The following is a 16,507-nucleotide window of genomic DNA, read 5'->3' as shown; positions in this document are numbered from 1 at the left end:
AACATGAGTTTCTTCACATGTGGTTTCTGTCAACACTGGGGTTTCTTCAACATTGGAGTTTCTTCAACATTTGGTCTCAACACTGGGTTTCTTATCAAATGGGGATTCTTCAACACGGGGTTTCTTTCAACACTGTGGTTTCTTTCATACATGGGATTCTTCAACACGGGGTTTCTTCAACATTGTGGTTACTTCTTCAACCATGGGGTTTCTTCAACAGTGGTTTCTTCAACATGGGTTTCTCAACACCGGTTTCTTCAACATGGGATTCTCAACACGCGGGTTTCTTCAACATGGGTTCTTCCAACATGGGTTTCTTTCAAGCCTGGGTTGTTACATCTTTTTTAAACAGGGTCTAATACAGTTCACCATAATAACTATAAAACATTTCAGTTAAGGTGGGATGACGGAGAAAATACATCACAACAACAAACCACCAATGCGTCCTCTGTTCTCAACAAGTTTCATTTTGCGGCGTGATAAATCGGTATATGTTGAATAAAGATGATGTAGATACCGGCGCTTCCCAGACGATCATTAATGGTTAACCAATACGCAGCCATCACCAGGGAAACACGAAAACCAGCATCTGGCTTTTGGTACAGCATACAGTCCCTCAGCCTCCGTGCTTTAGAATCATTCCCCCCCCCCCCCACACACACACACACACACACACCACACATTACACACTTGCATGTAGGCCAGTACGTTGGAACACGCAACAGACATGTACGTAAGTCATACCACACACACCACACACCATCTTCCCATTAATGCCTACACCTCCTCCGCCTGCACAGAGCAGATTGTGGCGTATTTGGAGAGAAACTTATAATAACTTATGATGTGGGTAATGTGTGATGTATCAAAAAAGCTCTGTGCCATCACTGAAGATGATTGAGATGATTGTGTGTGTTGATGTGGGTGTGTGTGTCCGCGTGTGGTGTGGTGCGTGTACAACATGTGTCACAAGCTTGTGCGGGGTGTGTATGCGGTGCGTGTGTTGTGTCCGCTTGTGGGGTGTCGCGGTGTGTGTGTGTGCATGTGTGTGTATGCGTGGGGTGTGTGGTGCGATGAACGCAGGCCAGTAGGCACTCTTCCTGGCCCCTTCCTCCCCACCTTAATAGTTAATAACCAGGGGGCTTGTTTAATCTGGCCCTTCCTCCCCACCTTAATAGTTAATTAAACCAGGGGGCTGATTAATCTGGCCCCTTCCTCCCCACCTTAATAGTTAATTAAACCAGGGCTGCTTAATCTGGCCCCTCCTACCCACCTTATTAGTTAATTAACCAGGGGGCTGTTAATCTGGCCCCTTCCTTCCCCACTCTTAATAGTTAATTAAACCAGGGGCTGTTAATTCTGGCCCCTTCCTCCACCTTAATAGCGCTTAATTTAAACCAGGGGCTGTAATCTGGCCCCTTCCTCCCCACCTTAATAGTTAATAAACCAGAGGGCGCTGTTAATCTGGCCCCTTCCTCCCCACCATTAAGTTAATTAAACCAGGGGCTGTTAAATTGGCCCCTTCCTCCCCACCCTTAATAGTTCATTAAAACCAGGGGGCTGTAATGCTCATCAAATGCCACTAACTCTCTCCTTTCCCAAATCGGCACCTTGAGTCCTATGTCTAGTGCACTACTTCTTGACCAGAGAAAATGAGAAATAGGGTTGCCATTTTGAACGCGTCACTTCCTGTTTGATGAACACCTGTTCTGATTTTTCCTCATAGCCCCACACCCGCCGTGACTATCAGCCGTCTCTGGACTATCAGTGTCTCTCTGACTTCAGCACCTGATCAGATGTCTCTGACTATCAGCTACTATCAGTGTCTCTGACCTACAGCAGTATCAGTGTCTCGGACTATCAGCACTATCAGTGTCTCGACTATCAGCACTTATCAGATTGTCCGTATTACGACACTATCAGCATCTCTGACTATCAGAACTATCAGTGGCTCTGACTATCAGCACTATGCAGCGTCTCTGACATCAGCACTATCAGCATACTTGAACATCAGCAGTATCAGTTCTCTGACTATCAGCACTATCAGCATCTCTGAGCTATCAGGCACTATCAGTGTCCTGACTATCAGCGACTTATCAGTGCTCTCTGACTATCAGTGTCTCTGACCATCACACTATCGAGTGTCTCGACTATCACACTACAGTGTCTCTGACTATCAGTGTCCCTGACTAGTCAGCACTATCAGGCTCTGACTATCAGCACATCAGCATCTCTGACTATCAGCACTATCCATGCTCTGACTGATCAGTGTCCTGACTATCAAAGCACTATCAGGTCTCGACATCAGCACTATCAGTTCGCTCTCTGACTATACAGTTCGTCATCTGACTATCAGCGACTATTCAGTGTTCTCTGACTATCAGTGTCTCTGGACTATCAGCACTATCAGGTCTCTGACTTATCAGTGTTCTCTGATTATCAGCAACCATCAGCATCTCTGACTATCAGCACTATCAGTGTCTTCTGACTATCAAGCACTATCATTTGTCTTGACTATCAGCACTATCAGTGTCTCTGACTATCAGGTTCTCTGACTATCAGCACTATCAGCGTCTCTGGACTATCAGCACTATCAGCATCTCTGCTATCAGTGTATCTGACTATCAGACCTATCAGGGTCTCTACTATCAGTATTCGACTATCAGCACTATCAGTGTCCTTCTGACTATCAAGTGTAATCTGACTAAGTCAGTGTCTCTGACTATCAGCACTATCAGTCGTCCTGACTATCAGCACTTATCAGTGTCTCTGACTATCAGTGTCTCTGACCTATCAGCACTATCAGATGTCTCTGACTATCACACTATATCATCTCTGACTATCAGCGTTTCTGACTATCAGGGTCTCTGACTATCAGTGTCTCTGACTATCAGCACTATTCAGCAGGCTCTTAACTATCAGCACTATCCAGTGTCTCTGACTATCAGCACATCAGTGTTTGACTATCACACTATCAGTGTCTCTGACTAGCGAGCACTATCAGTTGTCTGCTGACTAATCAGCACTATCAGTGGTCTCTGACTATCAGTGTCTCTGACTATCGGCACTTCATGTCTCGGACTATCAGTTGTCTCACTACAGCACTGATCAGCGTCTCTGACTATTCAGCGTCTCGACTATCAGCACTATCAGCGTCTCTGCTATCAGGCACATCAGTTTCTCTGGACTATCAGTGTCTCTGACTACAGTGTCTCTGACTATCAGCGTCTCTGACTATCAGCGTGCGTTACTATCAGCACTATCAGTTGTCTCAGTACTATCACGCGTTTACACACGTGTATGAGGAGAAAAGAGAATCTATGATTGTGATGGAGGAAAAGAAGGGAGAACAAGTTGATGAAAGATTACAAGATGAGTGAGTGGTGTAGACATCAACATCCTAAATAAATATCGAAGACATTCCGTACCTTTTGTGTTAATGATATGCTCCTGCCCTAGATCATAGCCTATGTAACACCACCGCTAACTAACCCATTGTCCTCATTCTGACATACATTAGCTAGGCATTCATTTGCTATAATATATTATAATACACTATCAGCTAGGGAGGAGTGAGGAGAGGAGGTGGAGGAGGAGAAAGGCAGGAGACAGCGGAAAGGTGGAGATTGGATGAGGAGGAGGAAGAGGAGAGAGGTGATGAGAGGTAGAGAGAGGAGAAGAGGGATAGGAGAGGAGAGAGAGTCGAGGGTGAGGAGGACTGGAGGATGAGGGAGAGGTGGAGGCTGAGGAGAGGGAGGAGAGAGAAGAGGAGGAGAGGTTGAGAGTGGGAGAGGAAGAGCGGGAAGGAGGAGAGAGCGACTGCAGAGGAGGATATGGAGAAGAGAGGAAGTACAGAGGAGGAGACAGAGAGGAGGATGAGGTGGAGGAGAGGAGGAGAGGGGGAGGAGAGCCAGTTATGGAGTGGGTAGCTTAGACAGACCGTGTTGGTTAGTAGGCTAGGCAGACAGTTAGGTGGTAGCTAGACAACAGTAGGGTGGGAAGCTAGACAGACAGTTAGGGTGGGAAGCTAGGCAGACGTTAGGGTGGGTAGCTAGGCAGACAGTTAGGTTAGGGTAGCTAGGCAGACAGTTAGGGGTGTAGTAGGCAGGACAGCTAGGTGGTGTAGCTAGGCAGACCGTTAGGGTGTAGTAGGGCAGGACAGTTAGGTGAGTAGCTAGGCAGACAGTTAGGGCTGGTATCTAGACATACATTGGGTGGGTAGCTAGCATTACATTTAAGGGTGGTAGCCTAGGCAGACCAGTTAGGTGTGGTAGCTAGGCAGACAGTTAGTCTGGTAGCTAGGCAGAAGTTAGGGTGGTAGCTAGGCAGGACCAGTTAGGGTGAGTAGCTAGGCAGACCGTGTAGGTGTGGTAGCTAGGCAGGACAGTTAGGGTGGGTTGTAGACAGACAGTTAGGGTGGGTAAGCTAGGCAGACAGTTTAAGGGGTAGCTAGGCAGACAGTTAGGGTGAGGTAGCTAGGCAGACCATTTAGAGTGGTAGCTAGGCAGACAGTTAGGGTGGGTAGCTAGCAGACCAGTTAGGTGAGGAGCTAAGGCAGGACAGTCGGATGTTTATGAGAGACTGGCTCTCTTCAAATCCAGCCCCAATTTTCAAACTGTTAAATCATTCACTGATATTCACTCTTATTCTATTGCTGTTCACACTAGAGCCGATAGTAATTAGACCCCAGAGCACAGTCCTAGAATACACCCTCCTTGCTTTTAGTATTCCACTGGTCAAACACACTGTGGGATACGGGAAAAATTATAGATATTATTGCTGTGTGTCGGGAAAAGTCTCTGAATAGATATGCCAATTCTATGCAGCACATGCAAGGGAGAGATCGAGGAGAGATGCGAGAGCGACAGAGACAGAGGAGAGGACAGGAGAGAGAGAGAGAGACGATAGACCTTAGAGAGCGGAGAGCGAGAGCTGAGACGCGAGAGCAGAGAGCCGGAGAGAGAGAGAGAGAGAGAGAAGAGGAGAGAGAAGAGAGAGGAGAGCGAGAGAGGAGAAAAAAACGAAGAGCGAGAGATGAGAGAGACCGAGAGCGAGAGAGAGAAGAAGAGCGAGAGAGAGAGGAGCCTTGAGAGAAGGACCGAGTAGATAGAGAGCCGAGAGAAGAGAGAGAGAGAGAGAGAGAGAGAGAGAGAGAGGAGAGAGACGAGAGAGAGAGAGACGAGAGAGAGAGAGATCGAGAGAGAAGAGAGAGAGGAGAGAGAGAGAGATAGCAAATGTCAAATCAACTATTTCTTACTATTATTATATAAGGGGAGTCGCGTTTTAATGTTGCAGATAGATAGGCTCTCTCTTGCAATATGATTGTTCTGCTTTCCAATCAATGAATCATTTCCAGATCCCCCATATTTTTTTTAAAATATATTTGTTATATCATTTCCGTTTCATTATATTCCCCTAAACCTACCACCTTCTCCCTATTGGAGTAAACTACATGGACGACAACACTTAGGCTTCTACTTCCAGCTAATTACATCACTATTAAACATTTACAGACACAGCTATATTTTACATTTGATATCATTGCATACCAACTTAACTAATTGATGTATGTAAAACTTGCTGACCATGGCAATGTGATGAAAGAAACAAATCAGTTCTCTCTTAACTATTATTCTTCATTCACATTTCTTAAAATAAAGCTGTGATCCTAAAAACTGACCTAAAAACAAGGAACATTTTATTGGAGCTTAAACGTCAGGGCAAGGTGCAAAAACTGTGTTTAAATGTATTTGGCTAATGGTGTATTGAAACTTCTCGACTTCAACTGTATATATAACATTCTATTGGCAAATGTTGGATAATAATTTAAATTGAAAACAGTTTTTGAAACAGATCTTGGTTGTCTTCTGTCCCCAATCCAATTGGGGCCTACAGCAGCAACCTAGATCTTCTGCACAATTCGTCAGACCCTGGGCCCTGACAGTTAAATCTCAGTAGACAAAGTAACGTTTCCAAAAAAAAGGTCATGTTGCCAGACCACAGAATTCCATCTAGACACCGTTTTGCCCTAGAGCCACACAAAAAAAGTTTACGTGACCTCGCCTAAATTGTCAATGGCACAGTCAACTTCACAAAGCTAGAGAACGAATCTGAGAGACCAGCAAAGAAGACATGTCCTACCATCAAGAACCATGAAAGTCGGACAACAAATTAGGATCTGTTCGTAAAAAAAGTATAAATCCCTTGCAATTTACGTTATGATCTCTGGGGTCCGCTCACCAACAAAATTTTACAAAATGAGACAAACAACAATTGCAGGACTCTGCATATGCAGGTACAACGTAAAATACCAAATAATGCATGCAGAACAGGAATTAGGCCGAAATCCACTAATATCAAATCCAGAAAAGACCCATTAAATCTTACAACCACCTAAAAGAACTGAATTCCCAAAACTTCCATAACCAAAGTCATCACTACAGAGAGGATGAAAACCTGGAGAAGAGTCCCCTACAGGCAAGCTGGTGCCTGGTGCTCTGGTTCACAAACACCAAACACACCACAGAGCCCAGGGACAGCAACACCACAATTAACCCAACAATAATGAAGAAAGACAAAATATAAATGTACTTGACTCATGGTGAAAAGAATAAACAAAAAAAACAAGAGCAAACTAGAATGCTATTTGGCCCTAAACAGAGAGTAGCAATGGCAGCGATACCTTACCACTGTGACTGACTAAAACGGAAAGCTGGCCTTGACTATGTACGACTGAGCATTAGCCTTGCTCATTGAGAGAGACGCCGTAGGCAGACCTGGCTCCAAGAGAAGAAACTACGTGCACACTGCCCACAAAATGAAGTTGAACTGAGCTGCAATCGTTAACCCTCCTGCCCAAATGTTATGACCAATTAGAGACAACATGTTCCTTCGGATTACACAGATCCACAAAGATTAGAAATGAATCCAATTTTGATAAATTTCCTGTAGCTACTGGTGTAAAGACACAGGGCGATCAGCAGAAATGGAAACCAGTGAAGAACAAGACACCTTGTTAAATACAACCTAGTTTATGTTCCCATTTATTGTTCCCTTTAAAATACTGTTAACTTATTTGCACATTCTACAACAACTGGTATATAACGATAATATGATATTGAAGGTCTTTTATTCTTTTGGAACTTCTATGAGAGCTGTTTAATGTTTACTGTAACTTTTATGTGTTTAATTCACTTTTGTTATTATCTATTTTCACTGGTTTTGGCAATGTTTTTTAACATCGTTGGACCATGCCAATAAAAGCAAGCTTTGAATTCGAATTTGAATTTGAGAGAGAGAGCGACAGATGAGACTTCAGTTCCCCAATTAAACTCTAGTTTCCTCTCACTCAGTAACCTCTGAAGGAATGCGTCAAAAATGACAATCCTATTCCCTATGGGCCCGGTCCAAAACGTAGTGCACTATGTAGGGATAGAGTGGCATTAGGGACGGAGAAAGAACGAAGTGACCCTTAACCCCCAAGGGTGAGACACCAAGCAACTGTTCTGAACAGATAGTCATGAAGTCTTTTTTTCTAAAAAAGGAAAAGCCACAACAACATTTGCTTGCAGTTACCATAATGAATAGTTATTGGAAGCGCGACGAAGACGAGAGAGAGAAAGGAGGAGGAGGAAGAGGAGGACAAGGGAGACCAAGCTACAGAGTACATGGAGAATTGAGGCTGCAGAATAAACACCACACAGGGAAAATTAGTGGTTCTCTATGTTTTTGGCCGTATCACAGGTATGCCAAATGCACTCTAATTTCCGCTGTTTAGTGCACTTTACTTTGTTCATGGCTTCACAGGGCTCTGGTCTAAAGTAGTGTCCTATATGGTATTAGGGAATAGGTGTCTTTGGCACCAGTTGTAAAATAAAATGTGTAAACTCAACTCCACTCTCTCCCAGCGGTTCACATACTAACGCAGCTTTAGGAAGACTTAGTCAAAGATACAATCAGTGTGGGCTGTTGCTTTTGGTTGTGTTCACTAAATAAAATACTTGGATCTTCCGCTTAGTGTTGTTGTGAGGGCCCCCATTTTAGTCACCCCCTTTTTGACGAGGAGGAGAAAAAATACATTTTGCCATGTTGGTGTTGAGGAACATTTTGCAGTTTTAAAAGCTTGATGATTTTCTAGAAGATTTTTATAAATTTATATAACAAATTGTAATGCCAATTCTACAAAAACAAACTGTTAGCGAGTCATACAGCTAATTTACTGCCAAAATCTATTTATTTTGACATGAAGTGGAGAGAGATTTTTGCAGTTTTAAAGCTAATTTCGCTGCAATTCTACACTCCTGCATTGATTTACGCGATGTTAATATGATGGATTTTTTCAGTCTATGGAGGTCAGGCCCTGGCGATGATGCCCTGCCGATTGCCGGTCAGTATTCAGCCATGATGCGTACACATGTAGATGGCTGGCAGACTACTACCACTCAGACAACTGTTTATTTGACATGGCAATTGAGTGACTGTCAGTGACGGACATTAACACGAAACAACTGGATGAATGACGGACAAGCCACATTCTAAATTGAACCTGTGTATATCTTACGTCTCAATATAACGTTGGACCCCAAACACCTGAGACCCGGCTGAGACCGTCTGAACTGGACCCGACCGAGGACCCCGACTGACCCCAACTGAGGACCGCGACTGGACCCCGGATTGAGACAACACCTGAGACCGCGACTAAGAACTCCGACTGAGACCCCGATGAGACCCCGATTGAGACCCCGATGAGACTCCGATTAGAAAAACCCGATGAGAACCGATTGAGACAACACCTGAAGACCCCCGACTGAGACTCCGACTGAGACCCGATTGAGGACAACACCTTGAGACCCCGATCTGAACCCCGACAACACCCTGAGACTCCGAGCTGAGAACCCGACTGAGACCCGGATGAGAACCCGATTGGTGAGACAACACCTGAACCCGACTGAGACCCAACTGCAGACCCAGGACAACACCTGCAGACACTGACTAGACAACACCTGAGATCCCGACAACACCTGAGACCCCGAAGAACAACACCTGAGACACTGACTGAGACAACACCTGAGACCCCGCAATGATAAACACCTGAGCCCCGACGAGACACAGACTGAGACAAACAACCTGAACACTGGACTGAACAACACCTGAGACCCCGAAATGAGAAAAAACCTGAGACCCCGACTGAGACACAGACTAGACAACACCCTTGAGACAAACCACCTGAGACCACGACTGAGACAAACACCTGAGACCACACTGAGACCCGACTGAGAGTCCGACTGAGAGCCCGACTGAGACGACGACTGAGACAACGACACTGATGAGTCCGACTGAAACCCGACTGCAGACCCCGACGAGAGTCCGACTAGACCCCGACTGAGGACCACGACTGAGACCCCGACTGAGACCCCGACTGAGCACCAACGACTGAGACACACCTTGAGACCACGACTGAGACCCCGACTGAGACCCCGACTTGAGGACCCCGAGCTTCGAGACCCCGACTGAGACCCCGTACTGAGACACGACGAGACACGACTGAACAAACGCTGAGACCCCGACTGAACCCCGAACTGAGACAAACGACTGAGGACACCGACTGAGACAACACCTGAGACAACACCTGAGACAACACCTGAGACCACGACTGAACCCCGACCTGAGACAACAACTGAGACGACGACTGAGACCCCGACTGAGAGCCTGATGAACACGGCGACTAGATGTCCGATGAGACCCCGACTAGACAAACCCGGACTTAGTCCCGACTGAACCCCTGACTTAGAGCCCGACTGAGACCCCGACTGACGAGCCCGACTGAACCGCCGACTGAGACCGCGACTGAGACCCCGACTGAGACCACTGACTGAGATCCGACTGAGAGTCCCGACTGAGAAAGCCCGATGAACACGACGGAGAGCCGCGACGGAGAGCCGACTGAGACCCCGACTGAGACCCCCGAACAACGACTGAGAGCCTACTGAGAGCCCGACTGAGACCCCCGACTGAGACCCGACTGAGAGGCCCGACTGAGAGCCCGACTGAGGATAACCACGACTGAGACCCCGACTAGACCCCGACTAGACCCTGACGTGAGACAAACGTACTGAGACCCGACACGACTGAGAGCCCGACTGAGAAAACAACTGAGGACCTCCGGACTGACGAGCCTCGACATGAGACAACGACTGAGACCCCGACTGAGAGCCCGGACTAGCAAGCGGACCTGAGACCCCGACTGAGAGCCCGCTGAGACCCGACTGAGAGCCCGACTAGACAACGACTGCAGACCCCCGACTAGAGCGCCGACTGAGACCCCGACTGACGTCCCCCTCTCCGCACATGGGTTTTTGTAGTGCTTGGAGCCGACCTGGACATGAAGCTACATAACACCAGCAGCAGAGAGAAAGGGGGCTTGCCTCCAAACCCTGGCTGTGCCTACGCAATATAACATAAAAACAAATAGAAAGGAATGGTAGGGAGCAGGAGGGAGGAGCAGGAGGGAGGATACAACATTGGATTGAATGAACTGGATAATCTGACCAGAAACACATAACTGAGTCACATATTACTCTTTTTATCTGGTCATCCTCCTACTAATACAAGTTTTTCCGCTTGCCACGCCGCCAAGCCTAACTGGTTCAACGCAAGCCTCTCTGTGTCGAGAAAGGGAGGGGTTCAGGAAAGAGAGGAAATTAGGAGAAAAAGAGGTCCCGTCTGGTGACGGCCGTGAAGAGGAGGATGAGAATATATCTCACTGCGAAAGGAAAGTTTAATCCACCAAAGCCGTTTCCCAGGGACGTCTATGCAACAGGGAAGCTAGGGCAACAGGACGTTAGGCAACGGGGAAGTCTAGCAACGGGGAAAAGTCTAGCAACGGGAGGTCTATCTGTCTTGCTCATCGTGCGTCAATGTGCTCACGCTCTGCCAATCCTCTCTGCGTGCTCGTCTTACTTCCTAGTCTCCACTACAGGTGATCTTTTCTTACTGTGTCCAACACGTGCTGAGTCTTCTTCATACTGGGCATCCTCAGCTGCACTGTCCTTAGGCAACATTGCCGTCTTGTTACGTGCCGAGAATCTGCGTTCTATCTGTTCTCACGGGCACAATGGGACGTTGTCGGTCACGCTCGGGGATAGTGCCTTCACGCAAGCTTGGACTCTTAGCTCGAGAGCTCTGCGCTACAGTTCCTCTACGTCTCACTCTGTCTCGGCGTCTCTTGACGGGCTACTCTACTGTGCACGTCGTTACTGGTCCTAACTCATGCATCTGCTAGGTCCACAGTCACAGAGCCCCACTCACCGTCTGTGTCAACATTACTGTGTCCGTCTCTGTCTTTCATTTAAAATGCGTCTTCTGTGCGTTGTCTTTGATACTAAGTAAAATCAAACATCTTTGCTTCTGTTCTTGTGCTGTGCGCTTCATCGACTATACAGCACCTAACTTTTGCTCTATCATCTCTACACTGCCTACGTGCTATATCTTTTTGGTTTCTAATATCGTCTTTTACATTCTCATCTTAGTCTTTCTCGTCTTGTTAGCGGTGCATACAGCGTGGTCTCGCTCGTGCCGCTCGTGTCTTTCCTTTCTGATCTTTCCTTCTGTGACGTCATTATCATGATGTGCTCTTCTGTGAGCCATCCACGACTCACTGCTGGTTCATTACAGCTCGCTCTTATACTAGTCTAAATGATACCTTATTCAGTCTGTGTACGTTCTCTTATATCTTTCTCAATTGTCACTGCACGCCTCACTCGAGTTTTCGCTCAGCTGTCTCGCTCTGTCTTTCTCTTTCGCTTCAAGCTTCTAAATCTCTCTGTAAATCGCTCTTTGTCTTTATATCTGTCTACATCTCAGCTTTTTTCTTATCATCAGAGTGTATCACTCTAAAGTGTCGTGTTCACTTCAGTGCGCTCTGCCTCTTCTATCTTACTATCACTACTTGCTAATACTGCGAACACCTGACCTCTGTTTAGGCAGTCTATGGTCTGCTCATTATGACTGCGTGTCTCTGTCTCCCTTCGCCTTCTACTGCCGTGATGTCGTTTATCTCTCCATGGTCAAACACACTCTCGAGCCTGCTTCTCAGCTACTAATGTACGTTCCTGAACATTGCTCTGTCTCTACCTATCATCTCTCCACACAACTCACTTTGTATGCTTATCTGTTCATAGGGCACATCTGCTGTTCTTCCTTTCGAAAAACTCATTTCAGATCAGCAGACACCTCATTGTGTCGATACGCGTATCTGAATTTTTTTCTCTGTCTCGCTCTTCTCTTCTGTCTGCGCTCTGTCTTTCCTGTCTCGACACTCGTCTTTCTGTCTATTCGTGTGTGCTCAGATCTCTTCAATTCCACATACCGAGAGTCTCGACTCTGGCATTTTTCTCTGTCTCGCTTCTTTGAACCTCATTCTACTGATCAGTTCCTGACCACTATGTCGTTTTCTTTCCTCCTCGTACATCTTGTCTTCTCTCTCGCTCGTCTCGCTCTGTCTTTTCTGTCTCGCCTCTTGTCGTCTTAATCTCGGAGATCTCGTCAAATATATTACTCCGATGAGTTCTTCGACATAACACACAGTTTTTCCTAATTATTGAATTTTCTCTCGTTGCGTCCGTTCGGTGCTTCCGCTAATCTCAACCAGTACTCTTACTCACATGTCTGCACTCGTCTTGATTTCTTGTTCGTGATCTCCACATCGTGTTCTCTCTATACAACTATAGAGTCTGCGCTCATCTTCCTCATTTCACTCATAGTTTTAGGTCGACCTCGTGCGTCTCTTCTCCCGCTGCTGTCCAGCGCTCACGCGCTGCTCACGTAGTGCCGTACCCGCTCTACCGTCCCTGCCTCTCGCTCTGTCGCCTGAGTGCTCGCTTCTGCCCTCGTGGCTGTTCTCGCTCGGCTGTCTCTGCGTGCAGCCTCGCTACCGCCTCTCTTGTTCTGTCTTTGCTCTCTGTCCTTTTCTCTGCCTCGTCTCTCGTGTGCTCTAGGAGTCCTCGCTCAGCCTGTAGTTCTACCTCGACGTCCCTCGGCTCCTGTTACGCCTCTCACTCCTCTGATCCTCTCACTGCCTACGTGCTACTCCTCTGTCTCTCCGCTCTCTTTCTCGTGCTGTCCCATCTCTGCTCTCGCGTACTATACTCACTTCTCGCGTCTGCCTCTGCTGTGCGTTATCGTCTGAGACTCGACTCTGCCGCTCTCTGTCTTTCTCGTGCCGTCGCTCTGTTCGTCCAGTCCTCCCATAGCTCTCTCTCCTCCTGTCTCGCGTCTTGTTCTTAGTCTGACTGTCGTCTCGCCGCATGTCTTTTCCTCTGTCTCCGCGTCGGTGTTATGCTTCACTCTGTCTCACCTCTGTCCTCTGCTCTAGTTAGCGCACTCACTCCTGTGCGTGTCTCGGTGGGCATCCCGCCTCGCTCTTCGCTCTGCCTCTTCTGTCTTTCTCTGACTCCGCTCTGACCGCGTCGTGATACTGGTTTGCCTCACTCTCGCTCCTCTCTGTCTCGTTAGTTACTCCTCAGCTCGTCGCTCCTGTCTGTATTTACGCTCGTCATCGCGTGCTGGCCCTCTGTCCGTGGATCTAGTCCCTCCTGCACGCGCGACTCTAGCCAGCCTGATGTCGTCTGCTTCGCGTACCTGAGTCTCTGGACAGTGGTGCGGTCGTTGCTCTCATAACGTGTCTACTTTCTCTGAGCCTCTCGTCTCGCGTCGGAGGTGCTCACACTAAAAAATTCGAGCTCTTGAGTCAAGCCTGATGTCGTCCGTGTACTGTCTCCTTACGTCTCTCATTTGTCTCACTCTTTAGTATTTCTCGATCCATTGTTCTATTCACGCTATCTCTTTCTCTGTCTTTCTCTGTTCTCGCTTCTGTCTCGCTCTGTCTCGCTTCTGCCTCTCTCTCTCTGTTCTCGCTCTGTCCTCTCTCTGTCTAGCTCTCGGTGTCTTCTCTCTTCTGCTTCTGTCTTTCGTTCTCTCCTCTGTCCTCGTCTCTGTCGTTCTCTCTGTCTCCTGCTGTCTCTTGCTCTGTTCTCGTCTTCTGCTCTTTCTCCTCTGTCTCGCTCTGTCTCTCTGTCTCTCTGTCTCGCTCTGTCTCCTCTCTGTCTCGCTCTTTTCTCCTTCTTCTTCGCTCTGTCTTTCTCTGTTCTCTTGCTCTGCCTCTCTGGTGTCTTCTCTGTCCTCTCTGTCTTTCTCTCCCTCTGTCTTTCTCTGTCTCTCTCTGTCTCGCTCTGTCTTTCTCTGTCTCAACTCTGCTGCTCTCCTGCTCTATCTCTTCCTGCTTCTTTCTCTCTGTCTTTCTCTCTGTCTGCTCTGTTCTCCTCTGCTCTCTCGTCTCGCTCTGCCTGTCTCTGTCTGGCTCTGTCGCTCTCTGTCTTCTCTCTCTGTCTCTTCTCTGTTCTCTGTCTCTGCTCGCTCTGTCTTTCTCTGTCTCTCTCTCTGTCTTGTCTTCTGCCGTCTCTGTTCTTGCTCTCTGTCTGTCGCTCTGTCTCGCTCTGTCTCTCTGTCTGGTTTCTCGTCTCTGCCGTCTTTCTCTCATTCTCCTTCTGTCTCGCTCTGGCTCTCTGTCGCGCTGTCTCTCTCTGCCTCTGTCTGCTTCTCTCCTGCTCTGCTTGCCTCTCTGTCTGCTCTGCCCTCGCTCTGTCTCGCTCTGGTCTCTCTCGTTCGCTCTGTCTCGCTCTGTCTTTCTCTGTCTCGCTCTTGCCTCTCTCTCTCTCTTTTTTCTCGTCGTGCCCTCTGTTCTTTCTCTGTCTCGCTCTGTCTGCTCTCTGCTCTCTTCTGCCTTCTCGCTCTGCTCTCTCTGTCTGTTTCTCTGTCTCGCTCGTTGCCTCTCTGTCTTTCTCTGTCTCTCTCTGCCTCTCTTCTCTCTGTCTTTCTCTGTTCGCTCTGCCTCTCGTCTCTTTCTTGCCGTCTCGCTCTGCCTCTCTCTCTCTCTCTCTCTCTCTCTGTCTCTCTTCTGTTCGCTCTGTTTCTCTGTCTCTCTGTCTCTCTCTCTCTAAAAATGAATTCTAGAAATATATCAGATGGGGTAAAATATTGTGTAGAACTATAGTACTGTAACTCTGTCCATGTTCATGATGCAGGTCTCATAGAATGTCCCTTTGTCACCTAGGCTAAGTAGTCTTGTAACTCTAGTCTTGATTCCGACTACAGGGACTTGTAATGAAGTATAATGTAACCAATATATAATTGACCAAGCAGCTGCCATGGAACCATTACAGTAATCTACCACTGGTGCTGTAAAAACTAACACTACGTACCACTGCTACATTTGTATAGCTTAAGATACAGTTGAAGTCGGAAGTTTACATACACTTAGGTTGGAGTCATTAAAACTCGTTTTTCAACCACTTCACCAATTTCTTGTTAACAAACTATAGTTTTGGCAAGTCGGTTAGGACATCTACTTTGTGCATGACACAAGTCATTTTTCAAAAATTGTTTACAGACAGATTATTTCACTTATAATTCACTGTATCACAATTTCAATGGGTCAGAAGTTTACATACACTAAGTTGACTGTGCCTATAATTTTCTGGAATTTTCCAAGGTGTTTATGTCATGGCTTTAGAAGCTTCTGATAGGCTAATTGACATAATTTGAGTCAATTGGAGATGTATCTGTGGATGTATTTCAAGGCCTACCCTCTAACTCAGTGCCTCTTTGCTTGACATCATGGGAAAATCAAAAGAAATCAGCCAAGACCTCAGAAGAAAAAACATGTATAAACACCATGGGACCACGCAGTCGTCATACCGCTCAGGAAGGAGACACGTTCTGTCTCCTAGAGATGAACGTACTTTGGTGCGAAAGTACAAATCAATCCCAGAACAACAGTAAAGGATCTTGTGAAGATGCTGGAGGAAACAGGTACAAACGTATCTATATCCACAGTAAAACGAGTCCTATATTGACATAACCTGAAAGCCCACTCAGCAAGGAAGAAGCCACTGCTCCAGAACCGGCATTAAAAAAGCCAGACTACGGTTTGCAACTGCACATGGGGAAAAATATCATACTTTTTGGAGAAATGTCCTCTGGTCTGATGAAACAAAAGTAGAACTGTTTGGCCATAATGACCATTGTTACATTTGGAAGAAAAAGGGGGAGTCTTGCACGCCGAGGAACACCATCCCAACCGTGAAGCACGGGGAGGTGCAGCATCATGTTGTGGGATGCTTTGCTGGCAAGGACTGGTGCACGTGCAGCAAAATAGATGGCTTCATGAGGAGGAAATGATGGTGGATAATTAAACAACATCTCCAAGACATCAGTCAGGAAGTAAAGCTTGCGCCAAATGGTCTCCAAATGGACAATGACCCCAAGCATACTCCAAAGTGTGCAAAAATGGCTTAAGGACGAACAGAGTCAAGTGTTGCTATCAACAAAACCTGACTTCAATCCATAGAAAATGTTGGGCAGGAACTGAAAAACAGTGCGAGCAAGGATCCTACAACTTGACTTCAGTTACACCACTCTGTAGGGCAATGGGCCAAATTTAAACCCACTT

The 16,507-nt window shown here is 46.9% G+C and overlaps 1 protein-coding gene across 1 annotated transcript in view; it reads left to right on the top strand.

The window, feature by feature from the left end:
• LOC111979222 (disco-interacting protein 2 homolog C-like) overlaps positions 1–16,507 on the top strand; it is a 309,794-nt gene that overhangs the window by 245,594 nt on the left and 47,693 nt on the right.

The sequence above is a fragment of the Salvelinus sp. IW2-2015 genome, linkage group LG19 (genome assembly GCF_002910315.2).
Source record: "Salvelinus sp. IW2-2015 linkage group LG19, ASM291031v2, whole genome shotgun sequence".
Taxonomy (NCBI): domain Eukaryota; kingdom Metazoa; phylum Chordata; class Actinopteri; order Salmoniformes; family Salmonidae; genus Salvelinus; species Salvelinus sp. IW2-2015.
The sequence above is the reverse complement of the archived record's forward strand: the minus strand, read 5'-3'. Positions and strand labels throughout refer to the sequence as shown.